Source organism: Stegostoma tigrinum, chromosome 5 (genome assembly GCF_030684315.1).
Source record: "Stegostoma tigrinum isolate sSteTig4 chromosome 5, sSteTig4.hap1, whole genome shotgun sequence".
Lineage (NCBI taxonomy): Eukaryota > Metazoa > Chordata > Chondrichthyes > Orectolobiformes > Stegostomatidae > Stegostoma > Stegostoma tigrinum.
This window is the reverse complement of record NC_081358.1, coordinates 21,039,698-21,065,227: the sequence shown is the minus strand read 5'-3', so window position 1 is coordinate 21,065,227 and position 25,530 is coordinate 21,039,698. Positions and strand designations below refer to the sequence as shown.

The window sequence follows — 25,530 nt, the reverse complement described above, 5'->3', positions numbered from 1 at the left end:
ACTTTGGCATTGGCTGGCTTCCTGGTCTTTGCAAAGGGGCAACTCCAGAAATGCTTGTCCAGGTACGTAAGTTCCTTTTTAAAACCAACAACTGCACCAGGAATGCCCGATCAATTCTGGGATATCCCGCAGCAGCCAGTTCTTCTGGAAAAGGCGCATGCCAAGAAAGGGCTAGAATTGGGAAAGAGGAGTCCCGTAGGAGCAGGGTAGGTGGTTAAAATGAGACAAGTTTGTTAAGACACGACAAGAGATCTCAGTTAGCTTCTTGTTGAGAAACTCTCCAACATGCTGAAATTGCAGTCGTCTAGACTAGGTCTGCACATTTAAAGCACAACACACCATTGTGGGTCATCCATTGGAAAACAAACATTCTCATTGGATTTTAATCTGCTTTCAATCTCACAGGAAGGGAGCAGGATCCCATGGGCTTTCTCACACAGCACTTACTTTATTTGCACCCTTCCCCCAACGAGGCTGGATTTCAGAGCAGGGTTAAAATGTCCACTAAAGCTGATATTGCTCCATCAACATCTGTTCAAGACTTGGATCTCAGCAACAACCAATCATTGCATGCTAAGTTCTTTAATCGGCTGAATAAATCTCTCAAGGGTATTGAATCTGAATTCTGGCTACAAAGTGACAGGACACTGCTGGAGGGAATGTCATTTGATGCTGGAAGCTCAACAGCTGTGTGTTAAAACAAGGTAGAAAATAATTTGCTAAAAAAAACACATTACAAATCACTTTCAAAAAGCAAATTCAGTGTTGGTTTGTACAGACAATTCTGTGAATCTATGGTACATTGCATGCAGATTAAGAACATCAATTAGGGACATCTGAAAAATTAAAAGCAAAATCAATCTCCAATTTCAGAACGCCTGCTTGAAATAATTTTGAATCAGGTCAAAAAATAAACAATTCCTGGTGAGACTTTTCAGTGCATGCAACAATAATTTTAATGTTTAAAACAATATAACTGCTTTAAGGTAGTAGCATAAATGTAACACTTTTGTTTGTTCATCCAGGTAGCTAAGGTGCAGTCTCTGAGCTCCTCAATAGTCATAACTATCTCCAGAAACACTAAAAAAAAAACTTATATATCAAAGCAACAAGATTCACCCTCCAAGTATGAAATATGCCTTTGCTTTGTGTTCTGGTTCTTCAGTTTCACCCACAAATTTACACCATATTTAAATCAGATAATCAAAATATCCAATATACACTCCAAAACTAGTTCATATTTCAGTCACATAGAATGTTGAAAATTAATTAAAATATTAGGCTGTCACTTACTACTTTTAACACCTCTATAACTGTGTGTGATTTGAACAACGTAGAAGTGTAGCCCAAGATTCGTTCCGTTTTTAATTGCAGAAAATGGAAACTGGGCAGTGAAGTATGTTAAGTAGTTAATTTATATTAAAGAGGCGATGTACCTGTGAATAACATATGGTAACTACCACAAGGAAATGCTTCAGTCTTGAATCTTTCATGTCCTTCAGACAGAATATCTTTCAGGACAATAAGTAACCAGGTCACAGGAAGATATCATGCCAGATGCTATGTTGCCTCTGGTGGATGTACTCATGGCAGCTGCTTCACTTCTTTCTACAGCAGTGTAATATTTGCAATTATTTGTCAAGGAAAAAAAATGAAAAAAACTGAAAATGTTATGAGAGAGCTCAATCTAAACAATTACTCTATGAGCTGCTGCTGCTGTGTAGGCATTTTCCTTAAGTGAAATTTCAAGGTCAGGCAATTCAAGTAAAATCAAAATGCAAAACAAAAAGACTTGTTCCAAAGCAACAACTCTAGTAACTGTTCACTTAGAAAACATTTGAAATAATTTTCTATTGATTAAAAGCACCGGGTATTTTCCCTCAAGATAATTTTAAAAGTACAAATTAACTCCTTCTTTTGAACAGAGTACATAAATAAATTCAAAACTGGTCTTCTGTCAAACTCACCACCAGGTCTTTTCAGTCGATCTATGACTCCATCATATCCGTACAGAATAATTAAGCTTCGACTTCCAGGGGTAGAATTAAACTCAACAAAAAAGGTGGCAGCATCAACTAAATCGAATGGCATTTTGCACAAATGTTCCAATCTTAAACTTTAAACTGAAGATGCCAGACAATTAGAGAGTGAACATTTGCAATGGCTTAAGAAGTGTAAAATTAAAGAAATGCAACTTACTTTAAGTTACATTTAGCAGGTTGAGTTAGAGCGACAGCATCTTTGAACAGAACTTGTCGTTCTCTGATACTGGTGTTCGTGGACTTAACGTATTAAAACAAAAGGCATTGTTATTGACGGTAAAGAGCACGCCAGAGTAGTGAAATGCAGCTTTCCTCGGAAATATGAAGCAGAACCAAAAGTTGAAATGCAATGCAAGTTTCCAAAGATGGATTCCCGGCCACTTTTTTTTTTAAAAAAAGGTTTCTCTTGATGGCTACCATATGTTGTGAAACTTACCAGCGAGAGGAAGTGAGAGGTGAGAGTCAGCCTTCCTCAGCCTGCTACGGGAAATGAAGTGCGAGGTGGTGGCGAGAGCCTGACTCGTTGACGATGCGGCCCGGAGTGTAGTGTCACTGCAGCGGGCTACAAACTGCCATTGACTCCACACCACACCCACCGCATTGCAGAACTGCTGGCAACCGACAAACAATCAAAGCTGCAACTCATCTTACTGACCAAAAAGAAATGAATCACGCCAAGGGATCTCCCTCCTTTTCTAAAAAAAAAGAGCTTGCAGTAACACATAGACAAATCTGCAGTCAGACACAAAATGTTACACAGTACGTCTGGAAAAAAAATTATGGATAAATCACGCGAACAAGCCCCACGCCTTCAGGGCTGACGACACGAATACACCGTTGTATTTATTTTTAAAACAACCTATTTACAATTTCAAATCAGTCTTTTCAGCTTCTTTATTGTACTGAATGCACGGAGTTCACGAACAGTTCTAAACGGCTGCAGTGTAAGTGCCTCTAACGGTGGGTGTCCCGACACTGGATTAGCTCCGGGGGGTTGAAATGAACCGAGGGCAATGTGTCGGTTTATTTCTCCCAGGGAGACACACACACACACACACACGGACGCGGATTGGGAAGGCGACCTGCAGACCGACAGAGCGGGGGGGGCCCCTGTACAGCTCAGCATCGCCAGCAACTGCCCACATCCCACCGACTGAAAGAGAGAGAGAGAGAACTGTCAGGGACAGGGGGCTAACACACACTGTCTGAAACATGGCGACCACAGTAAGCAGAACAGCAGCAGCTCTGTCGTACCTTGAGCGTCCTCCCCAACGGAGCTCGGGGAACCAGCAACTCCCTCCGAGCCGTGCAGCTTCCAGCGACCGGGAATCTCGCCAAAATAAAACAAAATCACTGCGCCCGCTCGCTACCCCCCGCCCCCTGTCTCTCCTCTTCTCAACCAACCCCCTTCTCTTTCTCCCCCTCCTCCACCAGCCCTCTCCCCTCTCTCTCACCACCCCCCAACCTCCTCCTCTCCCGGTACGCTCTCCCTCCCTCCTTTCCAGGTGCGATCCTGTTCCTGGCGGGGGAGGGGGGGGTGCCGTATGTCGGGGCAGGAGGGACGGTCACTCCGCTGTTTGCAGCGCAGCGTTACCCTGGCGGGGGGAGGAGGAGGAAATGAAAGGAGAGACCGCGGAGAGTGAGCTGATGGTGCAGTGGGGGCAGGACAGACCCCTGGTGAGGGTGTGGGGGTGGAGGAGTTGGTGTTGGGTATTGGGGAGGAGAAGCTGGGGCTAGGGGGTGAATCAGGGGAGGTGTGAAGGAGGAGCTGGGTAGGGGGGAGGAGCACACCTACACAATTCAACCTGCCACCGCAGATGGGGCCAAATCAGCGGCCTGGGTTTGGAAACTGCTGTCTCTCTCTCTCTCTCTCACACCAGTGCGGTATAAATAGAAACAGATTGCTTAGAAGTACAGTATCACATACAGGAACTTCCTTCACTGTTCTGCTCCTGATTTAACAGATTTGTAACTGGGAAAAAAAAGTGTGCATTATGGACCGCCCTAAGTATTTGTAGGGCAGCACCAGACAGTAACCCCTCGCTACTGTTGTAATTTTTTTAAAAATGCATTGCATTTGTACCACATAACAAACTAGCATTTTCCGAGCAACTTTCCAGAAATAATCGTTGTTGAAATAAAGCAACAAATCCTTCCAAGATCTGCATTCTGAACAGCAGTTATTGCTAACACGTGAAATGTAGAATAAAACAAAGAACTGCGAATAATCAAGCAGGCACATCTTTGGAGAGAGTTAATGCTTTGATTCCAGTGGTCCTTCAGTTCAGAACGGTTCTGAAGATAGGTAACCGGGCTCGAACTATTGACAACAAGGTGTGTCGCTGGATGAACACAGCAGGCGAGGCAGCGTCACAGGAGCAAGAAAGCTGACGTTTCGGGTCTGGACCCCTCTTCAGAACCAGTGACCGCTATCACTCCTCATGTATGCTGCCAGATCTGCTGAGATTCTCCAGCAATTTCTTACAAATCTAGGGCTGTTTGGAACCTCTGGAAGACCAAAGCCAAGACACAAACTTACACGTCAAGCTGCTTGGTTTATGTGCCATAGGGTACTGGATATCGCACAAGCTAACTGCAAACACTTTCGCGCTCCATAAAGAAAACATTGACCCTGTGGATCGCGCGGACCAGGATGGAGAGTGTGAGAGAGTTCAGCTTGCTGATCTGACGGAGATCTATCTATCCACGCTCATTCTGCACCCTCACTTATCGGAACAAGCATTTCTGCCCGAAAAGCATTTAGAATGAGATAGTCCAGGGGGAAAATCTCAGAAATACAGCGGAAAAAGAAGTGTTGAAAAGTAACCTTTTTATTCCCCCTAGCGAAACAATGCAGCCATAGGCGGCACGGTGGCTCAGTGCTTAATAGCAGGGACCTAGGTTCGATTCCGCCGTCGAATGATTGTGTGGGCTTCCAGAACAGTCCAAAGATGTGCAGGCTAGATGGACTGGCCATGCCAAATTACTCCGTAGTGTAGACGGTACGGGTATGGGTGGGAGGCTCCGAGGGTCGGTGTGAACGTGTCCGGCCGAAGGGCCTGTTTGCACACTGTAGGGATTCTGTGAAATGCGACTGAGGTTCCGTTTTACTTATAAATGAACTTCTCAAATGATAAAGCCTTCGAGTGGAGAGGCACTTTAAATGCAAAACGTTTCAGGGTAGCATAGCAGATAGTTCAGAGATACCAATACACTTTCCGTCCATATAATCTAACGGGGTTCCTATCTCAGCCACACTGCGCTGGAAAACCTCAGGCAAAGATTATGTACTTAACGCGTGATGGAAACTGTAAACAAGTCAGCCGCTTTGAATCATTCTAAACAGTATTTAAAGGAAGTCACTCAAGCAAGTTGAATGTCAATCCGTAGCACAGCGACTTGCAAGTGAGGAATTAGTACCAGAAAACATTATTCTCGCGAGAACAAACAAACCTGCAGGCTACAAAAAGTAGAAGATTAAATTATGTGCTTCAATTCTTCCCCTCTGTCTCGAAACGGCACACAACTTCGTTCACAATGCTTCCTGATGGTTCAAACCAACATCACCTGAACAAGGAATAAAACAAAATAAAAACCGAAAGAACCTGCGGATGGTGTAAATCCGGAACAAAAACAGAAGTTGTGGGAAAAGCTCAGCAGGTCACCAGTCCCGAAACGTTAGCAAGGAATAAAACCAACAGGGGCTTCTGAAATAAGATAATAAAATGTGAGGCTGGATGAACACAGCAGGCCAAGCAGCATCTCAGGAGCACAAAAGCTGACGTTTCGGGCCTAGACCCTTCATCAGAGAGGGGGATGGGGTGAGGGTTCTGGAATAAATAGGGAGAGAGGAGGAGGCGGACCGAAGATGGAGAGAAGATAGGTGGAGAGAGTATAGGTGGGGAGGTAGGGAGGGGATAATAAAATGTGAGGAAGGATGAACACAGCAGGCCAAGCAGAGGGGATAGGTCAGTCCAGGGAAGACGGACAGGTCAAGCAGGTGGGATGAGGTTAGTAGGTAGCTGGGGGTGCGGCTTGGGGTGGGAGGAAGGGATGGGTGAGAGGAAGAACCGGTTAGGGAGGCAGAGACAGGTTGGACTGGTTTTGGGATGCAGTGGGGGGAGGGGATGAACTGGGCTGGTTTAGGGATGCAGTAGGGGAAGGAGATTTTGAAACTGGTGAAGTCCACATTGATACCATTAGGCTGCAGGGTTCCCAGGCGGAATATGAGTTGCTGTTCCTGCAACCTTCGGGTGGCATCATTGTGGCAGTGCAGGAGGCCCATGATGGACATGTCATCTAGAGAAGGGGAGGGGGAGTGGAAATGGAAATGGTTTGCGACTGGGAGGTGCAGTTGTTTGTTGCGAACTGAGCGGAGGTGTTCTGCAAAGCGGTCTCCAAGCCTCCGCTTGGTTTCCCCAATGTAGAGGAAGCCGCACCGGGTACAGTGGATGCAGTATACCACATTGGCAGATGTGCAGGTGAATCTCTGCTTAATGTGGAATGTCATCTTGGGGCCTGGGATAGGGGTGAGGGAGGTGGTGTGGGGGCAAGTGTAGCATTTCCTGCGGTTGTAGGGGAAGGTGCCGGGTGTGGTGGGGTTGGAGGGCAGTGTGGAGCGAACAAGGGAGTCACGGAAAGAGTGGTCTCTCCGGAAAGCAGACAGGGGTGGGGATGGAAAAATGTCTTGGGTGGTGGGGTCGGATTGTAAATGGCGAAAGTGTCGGAGGATGATGCGTTGTTCTTGGGTGGTGGGGTCGAAAGCAGTTTTTAAAAAGAAAATAACTTGTGGAATATGCGCATTTATTGTCAGTCCTTAACAGCCTTTGAACTGAGTGGATTGCTGAGCGATTTCAGGAGGACAGTTGAGAGTCAGTCAGCCACATTGCTGTGGGTCTGGAGTCACGTATAGTCCAGACCAGATGAGGATGACAGATTTCCTTCCCTGAATGACATTAGTGAACCAGATGGGTTTTTCCCAACAATCGACAATGGTTTCCTGGTCACCAGTGGATTTTTAATTCCAGATTATTGTTGAATTCAAATTCCACCATCTGCCATGGCAGGATTTGTACCCCAGTCCCCAGGTGATGAACTGAGTTTCTGGATTAATGGTCTAGCAATAATACTACTAGGCTATCACGTTCCCGATCACCTCTGGATCCAACACATCATCCTCCAACACTTCCACCAACTGCAATCCGACCCCTCCACCCTTATCTGCTTTCCAGAGAGACCATTCTCTCCATGACTCCCTTGTCTGCTCCACACTCCCCTCCAGCCCCACCACAACGGGCACTTTTTACTGCAACCACCTGCCCCTACACCTATCCCCCTCACCCCCATCCCAGACCCCAACAAGTCTTTCCATATCAAGCAGATATTCACCTGCACATCTGCCAATGTGGTATACTGCATCCTCTGCACCCGGTGTGGCCTCCTCTACATTGGGGAAACCAAGTGGAGGCTTGGGGACCACTTTGCAGAACACCTACGCTTGGGTCACACTAAACAACTGCACCCCCCAGTCGTGAGCCATTTCAACTTCCCCTCCCATTCCACAGACAACATATCCATCCTGGACCACCTGCAGTGCCACAGTGATGCTACCCAAAGGTTGCAGGAACAGCAACTCATATTCCACTGGGAACCCTGCAGCCCAATGGTATCAATTTGGGCTTCACAAACTTCAAAATCTCCCCTCCCCCTACTGTATCCCAAAACCAGACTAGCTCATCCCCGCCTCCCTAACCTGTTCTTTCTCCCACCTATCCCCTCCTCCAACCTCAAACCCCACCCCCATCTTCTACCTGCTAACCTCATCCCGCCTCCTTGATGTGCCCGTCCTCCCTGGACTGACCTATCTCCTCCCTACCTCCCCATCTAAATTCAACTTTACTGGCTCCATCCCTGCCTCTTTGACCAGTCTATCTCCTCTATCCATCTTCTATCTCCCTGCCCCCTCCCTATTTATTTCAGAACCCCCTTCCCCTCCCCCATTTCCGAACAAGGGTCGAGGCCCGAAATGTCAGCCTTCCTGCTCCTCTGATACTGCTTGGCCAGCTGTGTTCATCCCGCTCTACACCTTGTAATCACCTCCTCAATTAGTCAGCATGATGTCACTGTTGGATTCTCTACTCCAGCAGTTAATGCAAACAGAGGATGTTTGATTTGATTTATTATAGTTACATGTATCCTAAAGTACAGCGAAGTGGAAGGAAAGAGGATGGTTGGGAATTCTGGATTTTGCTAATTTAAGAATCTCTCCCATCTAACTTTGCTAGGTCCAACAAAGAATCCAACATACATGGATGTGCCTTTAGGGAGACAGCTTTTCACGTCTTTTCAGTTACCTTCAGTTCTTTTTTGGATGAGATTACCCATGTCAAAAATGACCGGACAGCAAATTGCACAGATAATGAAACAAGTGTGAAGAAGTCAGAGACATCAGCCATGTCAGGCGTATGAACTTTGCCACTGGAGGATGGCTCAAGTTTCACAAACAACCAGTTACAACAACCTCCGAGGAAGCTGCTCAGAATGATCGAGCGATCTATGACATGGATTTCCCTCCTGCTGGTGTTAGTTTGAATCTGGCACCATGTGAAGAAGGACAACCAGACATCCAGCAACAGGATGAACTACCAACAAGAAGTGCTATTTATAAACACCTTTTTAACAACTTAAAAACATCACAAGGCTCTTGAAATGATTGTTATGAAGCAAAGTTGGAAACTGAGCCATGTAAGGCATCATTATGAGATACCCAAGCTCAGTCAGAGGAGCTCAGTAAGAAGAAGTATCTTAAGCATGAAAGAGATTGCATGATGAATGATGCAATGTATGTTATCTTAAAGTCAGAGAACGACTGATGTGTTTTATGAAGTTTATTTTTTCGAAATGTCAGCCAACCAATATGGAACAGTGACCTAGATGCAACATTGTTCATAAAGCACGTGACTGTTAATCAAATAACCCCATAAGGTACAGCTTCAGAACTAGGCCATTCAGCCCATTGAGTCTGCTCTACCACGCGATCAGGTTTCTCAACCCCAATCTCATTTTTTACTTTTGGCCTGATGTACAAGAAGTCATTCATTTTATATTAAAACAAAAGGCAGAGTAGAGAACTCAGTTGAGTTCAGAAAGCAATAGAATGGAGTTTGGAAATGTCTTGGAAGCATCTCACCCAATAATAATTCTACAAAGCCAGTTACCCCCGCAGAACTGTTTGATTTAACTTCCAGACTAGAAGAGTCTCGTGACATGTAAACAAATTATTAGATTGATACAACTTTAGCACCTTTGACTTGAGGAAAAATCATTTCACTGGACATCCAGATTCTTCCTCATGGACTACAGAGACAATCTAAAGTGGTTAGTTAAGTAGAAATCTTAAGAGTTGAGATAGGGTGTAATTTCGATGAATTTGATAACAGATGGCTTTAAGCCACAGATTGAAACTTTGTTTTAATTCTTTTAAAATCATTTCTTTTGAAGTATTAGCTCATTTTTGATTATTTTTCTTGTGTGTGCTGGACATACATTCTATTGTTGAAGGCCACGTGCAGCTTCATGTGAGTGTGTCTGTGATTAACCACCAGATTAATATTAAAGACATGATTCACTTTGGTATCTAATTTGTTCAGTAGTACCATCAGCTGGGATCTTAACCATACAAAGTTGAAAGATTCAAGAACAAACGGTGGTAGGGAAGGAGAGAGAGAAAAAGAAAGAGAGAAAGAGAGAATTTCAGAGCTTAACGTTTTGCCAGCTGAGGCAAGGCTACCATTAGTAGCATTATATTAAATCAAGGATTCCCAACACTTTAATAAGCACAGATGAGGGTTGAATGGCTGAAAATTAAAGATATAGGGATTAGCAAAGCCGAAGGAGCATTCAAGCAAGGTGGAAAATCAGCGTTGTTTGACCTGTAGCCAATACAGGTCAGCAAGCACAGTAGTGATGGGCATATGGAGCTGTGAGAGAATAAAGACATGGGCAGCAGAATTTTGGATGATCTCCAGCTTGAGGAGGATAAAATGTGGGCAGCTTGGAAAATGTGCATGGCAACAGTTAAATGTAGAGTTCATAAGAATATGGATGAGGATTTGAGCAACAAATGAGCTGAGACAGGAAAGTCTGCACTACTATGGAAGGAGAAATAGGTTTAAATGATGGAGTAGTGTGTGGTAAAGCTTACCTAAGGGTCAATTACAGTTTGACATTAAAACCAACTGTCTGCTTTCACCTCAGACCATGATTGCCTCAGGCAATTGCCAGAGAGAGGAGTAGAATGGTGAACTAAGGCACAGAGTTTGTACTCTGAAGTAGAACCACGGGCTTTGGTCTTCCCAATGTTTAGTTGGAGGAAACTTCTGCTCAGCCCATTCTCAGATAGTGAATCAGCAAGTTGTGTGACATATTTAAAATTTACAAAATAGGATAGCAAGAGAAATTGATAATGCAATTTTGGTAATTACAGCTTCTCTAAGAAGATTTTTAAAACATTTATTTCAACCTAAACAAGACTACCTATGCACGATTCACAGGTTTTGAGGGGTAATTCCAGTACTTGGAGCTCAGGCAAGTAAAGCTGCCACGGGGGAATGCAAAGAAAAGTAACAAAAATGAGCATCATCCTCAGAAGAGGAGAAAAACAGAAGCAATGGATGACAGCCACTGAAACTAGAAAATGCACTTCATAAGGCGACAATATGATCAATAGGTTTTGAAAGCTCAGTCTCACCACTGATCATCATTTCCGAACACGGAAGCTGCACCCCAGAATATAATAATATGCAATCCTGGAATCACTTTATTTAATTTATTTCAGAAAACAGTGACAACCTCCTGTTGGACCATTCAGAGTAGGTTTTCTGGTCATCATATGATTTGAATCATGCCTGCTTTATTGTCTGATTCACTCATCCTGGAAAACAAAGCTTGAGAGTGTCAACAGGAAAAAGCAAAACTACATTTTTCAGGCCTGGCCCAGGCAGTTGCATTGAATGGCTTTTTCTGTCATGTGTTATCTATGTCTTTAAATTTTACACTCAGAGGTGAGAATTTATCTATTTTTCTCCTGACTAATTTAAGGGCCCAAAAACGTATACATACTTTCAACTTATGTCAAGACGAGAAAATTGATTTGACCCCTTTGACATTTACAGATTAAGCTATTAAAACCTGAATATGATATGCAATTCGTCCAATTTAAATGATTTTTGTTCACATATTATACCAGCGGACTTGATCCTTTGCCTCATTAGCTGCTTCAATTCTACTAAAATAGAATCTCTTCAGGAAGCCAGAACCACAAACATTTTTTAAAAAATTGTGCTTCAGAAGATTTCCGTTTGAAATAACTTATCCAACGGGACATTTTAGTTATTTTCTCCTCATGGTTATGTCCAAACCTAACATATGCTTATTGGGAACAACACTTCATTATGTTGTCTGGCTTTGGAACTTGGTTCTTTATTTAAAAGGAATTATTTGATCTGAACCACAGACACAGTGGGGACAGTACCAGGAGCCACATGCCCCGGCTTCTATCCCTCCTTCGGATCCATGCTCTCTGTACATGTAGGTTTCCTTTAGAGACAACTCTGATGACCCCATCGTTAAATAGACTGCCTGAGGTTGTAGAGGAACATGGGAATGCAGGCAAGCTAGGGATGAATGCACAAGGACTTATACACATGTAGGAGATAAAAATGAAAATGCTACCACCCTCACATTTTTTAAAAAATAAAGTCTGCAACAATTGTTTATCTATAAATATCAATCCCAAGATCATAAATCAAAATATTTTTGATTCAGTAACTTGTTATGAACCAGACTAAACCCTCTCAAAATATACCAAGGAGATAGCCTAAACCCTAACTTTTATCTTATTTAAAGACAAGCATAAGGCATTGTGTTCCAGATGAGATTCAATTGATCAAACTACTAGGTTTTAAGTAAAACATACTGTATTCTGAACACAGTTAAAATATGAACATAAAGAATTGGCATTACTTAAACTCTACTGAAACATTTAATAAAATATTTTATTTAATTACTATTCATCAACAGTTCTGATGAAGTAGCATCCCATACACATGCCTCTGGCAAAGGCAAATTCAGCAAAACAGATTTGCTCAAGTGCTATCTCCTGCAGTCCAGGAGAAAGGAACAAACAATCTAGCAGCAGAGAAAAAGACTTTTTTTTTCTGCAACAGAACAAGCTGCATCTATTAGCTTCAACAGCCAAAGAAACCCAACTTCAACTGAAAAACTAAAACAGTGGGTCTATGCGAGCCTGACTCCACCCACTCATGCTTATTTTGTTGTTTAATTTAGAAAAAGCTAAAGGAAGCTAAAAGCTGTTTACCGACTGCTTCTGAAGCAGACAGACATTCTGACACCACTGGCAACACTTGTCTGCAAAACCCTTATCACACACTCAAAACTCTTTGCATATTGCAGGGTTTGTTCAAATTTGCACTGGAAACGAACAGTGCTCAAATCAATTTAAGCAAATAAATTACATCAAATATTCTCTTGCAGTGACCAGAAAACTAAATTTAAAAATCATCCAAGAAATGCAAGATACTGCAAATGATAGCAAACAGAAATAAAAATAGAAAAATCCATGAAAAGTTTTGGCACTTCTGGCAAGATAGCAGCAGAGTAAGTCGCTCTGTTTGGAGCTCCATTCTGCTCGCCAGTTCTTGATCTTTCTTTGTCCTTTTTTCTCCCCCCCACCTCCTTTCTTTTCTCTCACTCTATAGTAATTTTATCACCCGTGCACCCATTTTAACTACCAAACTAAGGAGTTGGGAGGGAGCTGGGTGGTAACCAGAAACTACATGGCAGGAGCTGAATGCTCGGGCTGGGTCCCGCAGTGACGATGGATCAATTTTGGGCCAGCAAGAGCAGCCAATGGGGCTGCCAGGGTGGGACTCTGATGGAGGCAAGGAAAGTCGGGCTCTCAAGTTTTTTTTTCCCTTACCTCATTGTAAGGTAACGTGAATTGCACCATGTATGCACGGCAAATGTATACACTTTTCATTGTATTTTTACATTGAATACACGTGACAGTAAATGTTTCAATTCAATTCGATACAGAGCTGGCAGCATCTGGTTAGCAGAACAAAGTTATGCTGCAGACTGACAATCATTCCCAGGCTGCAAAATTGTCAAATTGCTAACTGTGCTTCTTTGACTTCACTGTAACTGTCTAAACTGCTGAGTATTTGCAGAAATTTTTATGTTAAAATGATCCCTGTTCTAAGGCTAATGGAGCTCCTGTGAAACTAGCAGTTGTTAGATTAGAAAATGAAAGGTAACAACTTTGCATATTGCTCCTCCAGATGGTGATGCTATGAAATGGATGACAACCCAAATTATCTCTCGATATATTAAACATTTAAATTTTTTTAACAAGACATACAAGTGTAAGGATAGCAAAGGGTATAATTCTATTTCCTGTCTGATTGGATTATACTCGTCCTAAGAATCATGGAATGTCACATGGTGAGTGCCAAGGGAACTTCAGACAGTAACACTTGATTTTTGAATGGCATTTCTTCCTTTTGATCTCTTTTGGGTTGTGCCCCAGACTGCAGACACGATGGGTTGAAAGAAAGGCATTTCTGGCTTAAATTCATGTTTGCTTACCCTTCCAGGAATACACAAGGAACAGGATTTTAATAAAAAAAATCAAAACCTTGTCTGTGTGCACTAGCTTGCAGTGCAGTTCCACTGCAGGAGTGTGCTTTGAAGGAGCATGGTTAAAAACCTCCACTATAGCCCCTGCATATACAGGTAAAATGTTCTTAGCAACAGAAAGCAATAGCAAGGCAGCAAAGCCAGTTCTGAAAAGTGGACAAACTTCAGATAAATACATAAGTCACTGTTCTGAAAAGACTGACTTAGCACAAAAGAAGACCAAATGCTCATATGCCACAAGTTTAAAATTCAAACTATAAAAAAATTCATTTACCTTTCATTAGTATGTTAACAATTATTGCATCTTCATTCAGTAACATTTGTTTTGATATTAAATGGTAATTGAAGAAACCTGATTGAGAGATCGTTTAAAACTTAATACAGATCTGGTATTTATTTGAGCATCTTGGTAACTGGAAAATTGCATCTTAATGTTATGAACCATGTACCACTGGGACTTAAAGGATAGTGCACTCCTGCTGCCTCAATCATTAAATGCGCGCGCGCGCACACACACACACACACACACACACACACAGACACACACACACACCCCTCTCTTGCTCACCTCTCTCCTCTGAAGGATTGTAACTTAAAATTATATTGCTTCTTCTCATTTTTTTCTACCTAAATGCATCACTTGAAAATTTTTGTTACTTAATCTCCCCAGCCCTCACCCTTCTACAGTTCCATCATCACTGCTATCATTTGCCAAAAAAGTGACAAAGTTAGAATATGACAAAATCAGATAAAAAGGTCAAAGGAAAGCTCATTAGCTGATGGCACAAGGGGACTCATAGTTAAAAGTTTTGGATCAGGATGACAGGAGGACGGGCGTTTTTTTATGCATTGATTGCTAATACCTGGATCTCTACTTAAGAGGGTTGTAAAAGCAGGGATGATCCTGCATTTCAAAAGAAAATTAGATCAGCACTGAAAAAGAAAAAAAAAAATCACTTTTGGGGCTAAACAGGGGAATGCGATTAATTGGATTACGTGACAGAATCAGAATAAATTTAAAATGAGCAGAATGGCCTTCTACTGCACTGTGATTATATCATTTCCACCTTTTCTGAATTCAAATTAAGGGTTAAAAACCTGAAGCATAAGCCTCTTCTCTACAGGTATACCAGATCTAAGTTTGTTTGAGAATTTTCTATTCGGAATTCTAGCATCCCTGGTATTTTGCTATTGAATTGATGTTGCTTTCACTTTTTATTGAAATGTTCTGACTGATCGATAATTATTTTGCTTTGCTTACTTTCATCAATATTCAGCAGTTGCTCAGTGTTCTCATGTTTCCTCCCAGCAGTTTTTCACTTTTGAAATATGCATTCTCTCTGTCATCAGCTTTGAGTGTTCAAATGAGGTAACACCATTAACAGTAACAGGCCTATATTACAGAAAAACTAGGTCCAAATATTACGCCTGCATTAAATGTGCATTACAGGCACAGTATTCAATGTGATTGGTTTATCTGCTTGTGGCATTGTTTAGGGTATGTTAGATGGCTGTTCATGAAATGGCACAATTCAAAACAATCAATTCTGCAAGGCTGATGGCACACAATAATTTTGGATCCAATGTCATGAGCCAAGATCTTTGTGGAAAATAAATGATCTTGATTACTGATGAATTGTTTTCCTTTAAAAAAACTGCTGTGAAATTTGTATGTTTAACATCTACTGGAAGATGAAAAAGAACACTATTTTAGAAAATCCAAAAGCACCATGGATGCTGGAAATCAGAAACAACAAAAATTTCTGGAAAAGCTCAGCATGTCTGGCAGCTTCTGTGGAGATAAATCAGAGTTAATCTTTTGGGTACAGTTATAATGAATGGTCATTGAACCAGAAACATTAATTCTGATTTCTCTCCACTTCAGTTTTTTAAAAACAAAATCAATCATTCACAGGCCGGGCAATATTCATTGCCCACCCTTAATTGCCCAGAGGGCAGTTAAGAGTCACCCGTTTAATATTTTGGTTCACATCATAAAGCAGTTCTGGGGAATAGGCAGGTTGGGTTACCTCAGTTATGCCAGGAAGACATGGTGGATGATTATGGGAGGACTGAAGGGGTGTTCTGGATTCAGAGGAACAGGTTGAGAATGTAAAAAGGATAGAGGAGGGAGCTGGGTTGGCACATTGGTGACAGGGTGGTTGGGTTTGGGGATACTTATACAATGGTTGGAGAACATGGAATCATTGGTGAGAAGATGCTGGCTGTGCGATTACAATGAAATGGGATCATCCTCAGGTTTGGCAACATATGGATTTGGGTTTTGGAATGAAATACAATTGCTTTTAATTGTCTTGACTGGAAAAATACCTTTTATTAAAAAACAAAAAAACACTTCTTGCCATTTTATAGTAGTGAAGGAGAATGATAGCTCCTGAAATTTCAGAAAATCACTTCTGTAGATACAAGCTCATGCAGGAATTCAAACAGCAGTTACAGTACATGTGCAGTGTGTGCTTGAAATAACAGGATTTTCCAGCTATGCTTCAATAAAGGAATTCTTTATGGGAATCCCACCCATGCACTTCAAAATAGTCCACAGCCATGATTCAAAACAGACTTTCAAACGTCGAAAGTGCTTTGTTCATTTAATTGAACTTATTCTCAACATGTAAATACAAGTTTATTTATGAGCGAATTTCAACATTAAAAATAATGGGTCTTCAAGCTTATTTTTGATTTTACAATACTCTGTTACAACTTAGATCTGCAGCAAATATAAGTGAGCTGAATGACCAGCAAAGACGAAGATTATCTTGCAATCTCTGACCAAGTTGCCTTGTATTACAGCTTGCATGTGATCCATATACTTTGCACTTAATGGAATGGCTAAGATACCTTGCATTAATACAGCAGTCTTCATAGCTATCAAAGTAGATTGTATTGATAAAAATGGAGTGCACACCAATCAAAAGGAACTAAAGAGAGAGATAGCGAAAGGATCCACGGTTGATGGTATCGTAAAAGAGTTTTGAGGCAGCTTTGGAAAGCAGAGAGATAAGTCGCAGTACACAGCAGTACATGATCTAGGGAGTTCCAAAATAAAACAGTAGGATAGAGACTAATTATAGTTTAATCACATGGGCAGATAGTGGTTATCACAGGACAAGCAGAGATCAAAGAGGACTATTAAGTGATCTACTGACAACTGAACTCCAATCCCATTTAGCTCTTCATTCACAATATTCTTGCATCAATCTGCTCAGTCATACCCTTACTTCCACCTTTGGAAGTCCTCTGGAAAACATCTGCACTTCGTCTCAGCCTGTTGATTCCTCCTGATAATGCCCACATGTTTCCTCCTTGGACATAAGCTTGAATCAATATATCAGATAAATAGCTTAATCATCCACCATGAGATCTTGCTGGATCACAATGCACAATCATCAGGTTTTGAACTCATCTGCCAAAATCACTGATTGTTCTGGGATCATGATGAAAATGGGGGTGGGGGGGGGGGGGGGGGGGGAGAGAATCTTCAGCTGTTATATCTACTACAAATAATTTGATAATCCCTCTCTAATATTGTCCATCATCAACTACAACACCAAAGGATTTCTTTGTCATTAAGGTTACACCATCTGATTAGCTGCCACTTTCCTTCCTTTCCTTTGCTCATTTGGCCAAATTTCTTAAGGTTTCCCCTATTCAAATCCAGAACCCACACCATTCTCTGGTTTCTTATTGCTCCTTATGGCACATCAGTCTTGTTCAGGTTACTCCAGATGCTGTTCTCACAAAACTACTGACAATCAACTTTGTTTCCTGGCTTTGATGTTCACGTTTCTCTTCCATAACATACTATCCCTCTCATCTTTAAAATTGTTTTATGTTTTCAGAGCACGGAAATCAACAATATTTAACCTCTTTCTATCCTCAAATTATTGCCCCATTTACCAAATTTCTATCCACTCCAAAATTAAAATATTCTCAATAACCCATTTAGCAATGGTGGTACAAATCTCTGCTGGAGATGGGACCCAAACCTGGGTTTCCTGGATCTGTGGAAGGGACACAATCACTGTGCCTCAACTGTCTCCATCCTTTCCAAAACTATTCGAAGTACTGGCATGACCCAAATCCGGGCCCAATTTTCGTCAAACTCCATGAAGAAGTACTTCTAGTAGATGTTCATCACTTCCACAGCTCCTTACACAAGTCACAAATACATCGTGTTAACTGAGACATGACAAATTGTCTCTTCTCATCCTGTCTCACGAGCTAACCATTCTATCCTCAAGTCTCTCCAATGTCTAGCCATGCAGCTGCATTCTCATCTCTCCAGTCACAGCCAGTGAATACAATGACCACTCTTCCCAATACATCATTATCATCTGTGGAATTTACAGATCTATTGCCGATTCGCTCCCATTTCTTATTGACATGCAGTTTTCATACCAATGCAAAAACATCCAGCTTTACCCATGTCCACCTCTTGACCCCTTTTTTCTCTAAGAAGTGATGTTGGCTGACTGTTGAAAATCCAGCGTCAGATTAGCAGAAATTTCTTTCAAGTAAAGATTAGGAAAACTAAAGCCATCGGTTTTTGGTTTCCATCAGAAGCTCCAAACCAAGACACCCTTATCCAGGCAACTCTGAAGTTGAAGCAGTTAGTTTGCAAACTTGTTGTTAAGGTGTCTCCCTGAAATGAGCTTCCAACTTCAAATCAGGCAATTACCAAGACAAAGCTAATTTGATCGCCATAACATCATGTGATTCCTCCCCAAATTCAGTTCTGTTGCTCAAGTTCTCCGTTATTCTTTTGTCACCTCTAGTCTTGATTATTTCAACACACTCTTGGACAGTTCGTGTTCTGTCTATCTCAAACGTTGAGTGCATCTAAAATTACCCTGTGCACATTAGACAATTTCCTCGTCCTTATAACCTTCTCCACTTTAGAGATCTCACAGGTGCCTGTGCTTCTCCAAAACCTCTTAAGCATCCTCAATTTTAAACGCTTCACCATCGGTGATTGGGCTTTCTTATGCCTCAGTTGTAGGCTCCAAAGTTGCCCCTCCAAACTATTAGGGTTTCTCATTCATTGTTTCCTGCTTTAAATGTTACATTAAACTCTCCTCTTAATGGAGCTTTTGGTTATCAACCAAAATACCTTGTGCAGCTCAGAATAAAATTTTGTTTTGATAACTTTGCTATATTGTGCTTGAGGAGTTTTGCAGTATTAAATATGTTTAACGCATACAGATTGTTAGTGTATAATATGGGCTTAGGAATCACCAGAAAAGGGTAAAACTAGGTCTTTGAGGAAAGGAAAGTAAAGAAAAAGTTTGAAAACTACTTGTTGAGGACCATAAGGCTGGCAGAGATAGAAATATACAACTCTCTAATACCAATGATGTAATTTGTGGAAGGTAGAGACACAGCAGACATCAGAACAATTTTAGAGAAATCCAGCTTTGGGATAAAGAAGATATAAGACTAAAAACTTTCATCAAGCAGTGGTACATGCATAGGGACCATAATTGAACATGGGTGATGTGACACACAATAGGTCCATAATTCCTAACTCAGTCTGATAATGTAATTAAGGAGTTGGATAATGGCAAGGCCAGAAACTTGCAGGTGCTAAACAGAACCAAAGAAACACTTTTTCAGTTTGAGGAAGTTAAAGTGAAGGTGGTTTCTCTTCATTCAACTTTCATATCAAGTAGGTAGTTGGGGATTTTATATATCTAACAGGTGTCATCAATACATATGTGACAGCTGGGCACTTTGAATATACATGTATGATCACAGCATCTTCAATGTCCCTAGCTTTCAGCCCTCTGCATGGATAAGGGATAGGAGGATGTGCACACACATCAGGACAGTATTTCTGTACTATTTGGGAATTTTAACAAGGGTTTTAAATGCCTCAAAAGCATTTCTAAGCGGCGTCTAAGTTGTTTCTAAGCTGTCAAACGGCTTTTTCAACTTTGCTCAGGCTAGTACCAAGACCGAGCCAGATGGTGTACAGAAGACAGGTTTGAGGATATTCACGTCAAAAGAGAGAGAGAGAGTGTTTCAGTTCAGGAGCAGTCATAGAGACGTGCAGCACAGAAATGGACCCTTCAGTCCAACACATCCATGCCAACCAGATATCCTAAAATTAATCTAGTCCCATTTGCCAGCATTTTGCCCATATCTTTCTAAAACTCTTCCTACTCCTCATGTGCCAATCCAGACACTTTTTAAATGTTGTAATTGTAGCAGCCTCTGGCATCTCATTCTGTACATGAACCACTATCTGCATTAAAAAGTTACGCCTTAGGTCCCTTTTATATCTTTCCCCTTTTACCTTAAACCTATGCCCTCTAGATTTGGGCTCCCCTACCGTGGGAGTTCAACATTTTCTCTCAAAGCCTGACACCAGGTTCTAGAAGCAACTGTTCTACTTTGTCCTCTGCTGTAGCAGGAGATTCCCAAATGGATGACAGAAACATGTCCTGGATGTGCTCAAAGCATCCCTCAAGCATTCAAACATCATTGGCTTACAGCTGACTAAAGGGAGGGAGGTTTGTTCTGGATGACACTGAACACAAGAGATGGGAGCATACAGAAGAAAAATCGAGGTCCCAGAGAGGAGAGACAGACCTCTGAAAAGCTTCATCTGCCTGACCCTTCAAAAACCATGTGGCAGAGCCTGCAGATGGCACTTACCAGTCATTTTAGAACCCAGCAAACCTGAAATTGGAGAAAGTCATCCTCAACTCAGAGGGATTATCTTGGAAGAAGGAAGCTTGCCAATGAAAGAAAATCAAAGTTTCAAAGTGTTTAAAAACAGGGGTTGAAGATTGTCTGCCTGTAATTAGAGCTGAACAATGTCATGCTGCAAATACAGTTTCTAAAAAGAATACCTTCTTCACATTAACTACTACCCAATGATTACACTTATTAAATAACATGTTACTGCATTATTCCCACAACTGTGAGGCATCAGCTCCATATCACATTGTTCTCATGTACTTATTTAAATTCCAATTGTTACGATTATTGTAAAGTCATAAGCTGTCATCTTTCTTGCTGGGAACTATGATACTCATTGTGCAATCAAGAAACCTTTCATTTAAGTGCCATTCTTTGGAACAAGATCACACCATTCGGGGGCTCAAAATAACTTTCAGATCGCTTTTAACAATAGTATTGTGTATAATTACAAACACATTGTTAAGTGGTATACTTGAAGCAGCAGCAACAGTCCAAGTTTGCAGAAAAAGAATGATTTTTAAACAAAGTCCATACTACGGAAAGCAGGCAGGAGATTCAAGCCACTGGTGCAGTGGTGTAACATCATGGACAAAATGACACTTCAACAAAGCTTTCATTTTGGGGACAAAACCTGGCTGAAATGGGGTGTATTGAAGGACACGACCAGACCTATTTTAAATTGAGGTACTAATGTGAAGATATTCCACAGGTCTTCCTGTGTGTTAAACAATGGAAACATCCTTTCAGCGGCATTGCTCAGGGATACCATACCCAACGCCCACATCCCTTCATGACTGGTAGGTAACAGTCAGACAGCTAACTGGAAAACGTAGTTCCGCGAACTTCCTGATCCTCGATGATGGTGAAGAGCAGTGCACAAGTGCAAATAAAAAAAGCTTCAAGTATTTATTACATCACCCTCAGCCTCTTCCTTTCAATGTACTCAGCACAAATTTTAGACAAGCCAATATTAATTCCATGTGATATAGCAGAAAAACAAAGACACAAGGATTTCTAGGCAATCTTTACATCTCCAAAAAGGGGAAAAAAGGTCCACATTGTGCTCCTGCTGACAAAAGATACAACTGGCATAGACTTTCAATTCGTTTTCTCCATCTCACACAATTTGATCGGTCTCATTCACATACATAACATTTTGAACCAACTGTAATTTAGTTTTCCAGGTGGTCAGTATGAGTGGGGTGCAGAAGGGCATTCTTAAAAACTCAAGGTTCTCAAAGTTCTCAGTCAGAATGAGGATTGAAGGTGAACTGACAATAAAAATTACATGGAAAATAAAAGTGTGTGCTATAGAAAGCTCAACATACTCATTACACACCAAAGGTAGATGTAGGTATAGGCTGGTGTTTCTGATGATCGTGCATTGCCATTCAACAAGGTCAAGGCTGATTTTGGGCTTCAAATGCACCTTGTTGCCCAGTTCACACATCCCGAAACACCGAAAATCTCGCACATAAATATACTAAACAGTAGAGCATTCAAACCCCGATTAATTAGAGAAGTAACAAGATACACATCTTTGAGTGAAGGAATTTCTGTCTTAATGCTAAATGATCAACACCTTATACAAAGGCTTTGCCCTCCTGCAACCCCATATTCCAGATTTTCCAGCCAGTGGAAATAGCTGCTGAATAATTATCTTGTCAAACCCTGGAGCATCTTCTACAACATTATCTCTGAGCAGTTCTTACCAACTGAAGCATGAAGGTCTGGTTTTAAATGATTAAATACACAATATTTATTTGCATAAAATATAGCTGCTGGAAGAGAAGGCAGGTCTACCTCACTTGACAGAACTCAATGTTTGAGGTCAAGCACTGTAACTAATGTGTTTAATAATAAGTTGTTTCTTGTTTACTTGTGAGATTTTAAATGCTTTGTTGATGTCAGACATGTCATGCTTCAATGATTCAGGTATGCACCATCCTAATTTCTGAATTAATTGAAACATTAACCATAAGTTCAAAATAAACAACACAATTATTCTCATTTGCAATAAACCTAAAACATTTGTAAAAATATACAGTTCTTTATGAGAGAAAATAATTTTACTCAATTTTTTCAACTTGTAGATTATATTCAGAGATTAATCATTCAGAGCTTTCTTCAGTGTACGAGAGGCAGTTAGTTATCAGCTATAGTTTCAGTCATTCAGGAGAATATGGAAGATGACAGTATCACATTTTAAAAATCACAGGTATAGACAAAGTTGTAATCCAGTTACAGGGGGTATTCATCTGAGCAGAGATAATTCATTGATTAATAGCATAATGTTTTTACAAAAGCCAGTTCTATAAAGCAGAGAGAAGAGGTTAGCTGTGCCAAACTGACAGCTAAGTTAGTATCACTTTGGAATGCAGGAATAAGCTGTTTCTTCTAGTCCAGTCAAAGCGTAACGCCAATTCCAATGAAAAACCATAATCCAGCTTGTCATGTTAAAGTGGTCATCTGAACATGAATAGTGATTACCAAGTTATGAGGTTTTCCAGTGGGTCATTTACACTCACTCCTTTCTTCAAAAAAAAAGGTCCTGCAGTCACACTGTTTTGACCTCGAAATTCCTCCTCAAGAGCCTCTCAGTCATAAACTGCCTCGATGACAGCTCCTGTTCTGTTAATCTGCTTTTTCTAGGTCTACTGCTGTCCAGACCATGAAAACCACTCACTAACACTTACTGTCTGACATAATGCCAGCCAGCTTTTTCCTCTAACAGCTAGCTTCAAAAAGTTCAACCTTTACGTTTCCCCAACTCTAGGTCCAAGTTCCTATATTGTTCGGGTATATCAAGGAGACTCTGCTTATGGATTTTCAACCACTACTTCCAGCTTTACTGAGCAATTAGTGGCATCCAGGCTCTCACCAGTCAACACAAATTCCAGGACTTCGGTTGAATCCTGACTGCAACATCTAACTGTCTACTAACAACTAGAACATGGCTGAAACCCATTAGCACTGGGATATCCAACAACCTGTTGAATTCAGTCATCTATCCCACAGATCAGCTTAAAAAAAAAGCACTCCAAACATCAAGTCCACTCGGTCTCCTTCCCAACTCACTGCTTTGAGTCAAGTGCTCTTAGGAGACCGCTGAACTGTTATTACCATCCTATTGAAAACCTTGCAAAAGCCACCCCTACTGCTCAGCAGAATTGAACGCTGCCGTTTAACATTTCTGTGGAGTTCCCCAATAGTTACCAGTCAGAGAATGCTGGCTTGCTAATGACAAAAAGAAATTAACATAATAGAACATTCATCGTATACATCATGTTCTGATGGTCATTGGTGGTTCTTCCAATCATACAATTTCCTGACAATTTCTTTAAAAATATTACTGATTGTTAAATTTGCATTTACATCCTTTTAAACAGCTTCAAATTCTAATGGATTTGGACTATTTCAATATGTAACAATTAAACTATTTGTGAAAACATTATTACAATAATCGAAAGGTTCAGAGACACTCAAATACTAAAGCCGACAAGTCCTGAAATATTAAAGCGATAAAGACAATGTGTGCATTTCAACTGTTCATCCATCTTAAAAATCTAATTGAAATATTCATTTTATAGTCAGGCAAAAAACAGTTGGGTATTTTTGTCAATGTTAAGCTGCCAAAAATCCCATGTTGCAAATTGTTTTCAAGTCTACTACTCTTCATTCAGGATGGCTAAGAAATGTAGCAGGACATAGATCCATGGATACCAGCTGCCTTCTCAGTCCAGTGGCCAGCTTTCACATGAGGTTGGACAATAATTGCTGGCTGACAGTTCGGTTATAGATTCTGATAGCCAAGGCTTCATTCAGCATCAATACATTAATTTGTAGCGGAGACCAGCAATCGATTATCTGGTTGGGCACCTCAACTGACTCTTCACCATCTTAAAATGAGGACATTTATATTAGATGTGCCAAGAAAAAAAATCTCCAGCCCAGACCTGGCAACACAAGACAGCTTGTGGATCAAACTGTAGAATAACTTTTGTGTAACTGTGGTTAAGAGTTTATAGGCAGTGAATGGATTTGTTTTTTTTAAAGCAGATAATTGGCTTTTGTTGATTTTTTAGGTTAGCTAATGTAATAAAACAATTCAATCCTCCATAAAGTTTAATGCACAACTAATAGTGATGTGATAGAACTGGTGGATGCACAAAATGCTGCAGTTCAAACAGCAAATTCTGAGGGTACTATGGCTCAATGAGGAGATTCAAGATGGGGAAGATCGAAGTAATGGAGGAATGTGAACAAATATGAAAAATCATTTCAACCCATTTGTTCAAATTTATTTTTCATACTTTCCTCAACTGCTGTAGTAATTCACACTCTACCATTTGTTTTCTTTCACCTGTCCAATTAGCAGCCCCGAATGTGGACCATCAATAACTCTGCTATTGGAGGGATATGGGCTAAGAGCAGGCAGGTGGGACTAGATTAGTTTGGGAACACGGTCAGTGGGTCTAGGCCTGAAGCATTGACTCTCCTACTCTTCGGATGCTACTTGACCTGCTGCATTCTGCCAGCTCCACACTGTATTGACTGACTCCAGCATTTGCTGTTCTTGCTATCTCCAGCATGGACTGGTTGGACCGAAGGGTCTGTTTCCATGCTATATGGCTGTGACTATACAATTTTATCCAATTATTCCCATCTTCCAATCCAGAGACCATTTTTGTTTAGTTTTACTACAGGCTGCCTTTTTGTTTGGTCAGTGCTGCTTACAAAATCATCATCACTGGACTGTTAACCGAGAGACCCGGATAAAGATCTGGGGCCCAGGGTTCGAATCCCACCAAAGCAGAAAATTGAAATTGTATTCAATAAATATCTTGAATTAAGAATCTAATGATGACTGTGAATCACTTGTCAATTGTTGGAAAAAAAAAACATTTTGTTCACTGATTTCTTTTAGGGAAAGCACTGCCATCCTTAACTGGTCTGGCCTACATGTGACTCCAAAGCCACAGCAGACTGGTTGACTCTGAACTGCCCTCTGGGCAATAAAATGTTGCCTAACTAGTGACACCCT

General features: G+C 41.1%; 1 protein-coding gene across 25 annotated transcripts in view; it reads right to left on the bottom strand.

The window, feature by feature from the left end:
• Positions 1 to 25,530, bottom strand: part of LOC125452074 (band 4.1-like protein 3) — a 271,558-nt gene that overhangs the window by 165,874 nt on the left and 80,154 nt on the right. For 21 of the 25 annotated variants that reach the window (XM_048530009.2, XM_048530018.2, XM_048530021.2 and 18 more), the window contains exon 1: positions 3,297 to 3,430. The exons of 1 other annotated variant lie outside the window; for it this stretch is intronic. The gene's annotated coding sequence lies outside the window, so the exon portion shown is untranslated. Of the gene's footprint in view, positions 1 to 2,199; positions 2,380 to 2,478; positions 2,849 to 3,296; positions 3,431 to 5,495; positions 5,601 to 25,530 lie in introns of those variants that run through there. 3 more of the 25 variants (XM_048530012.2, XM_048530011.2, XM_048530013.2) reach the window with 3 other exon arrangements.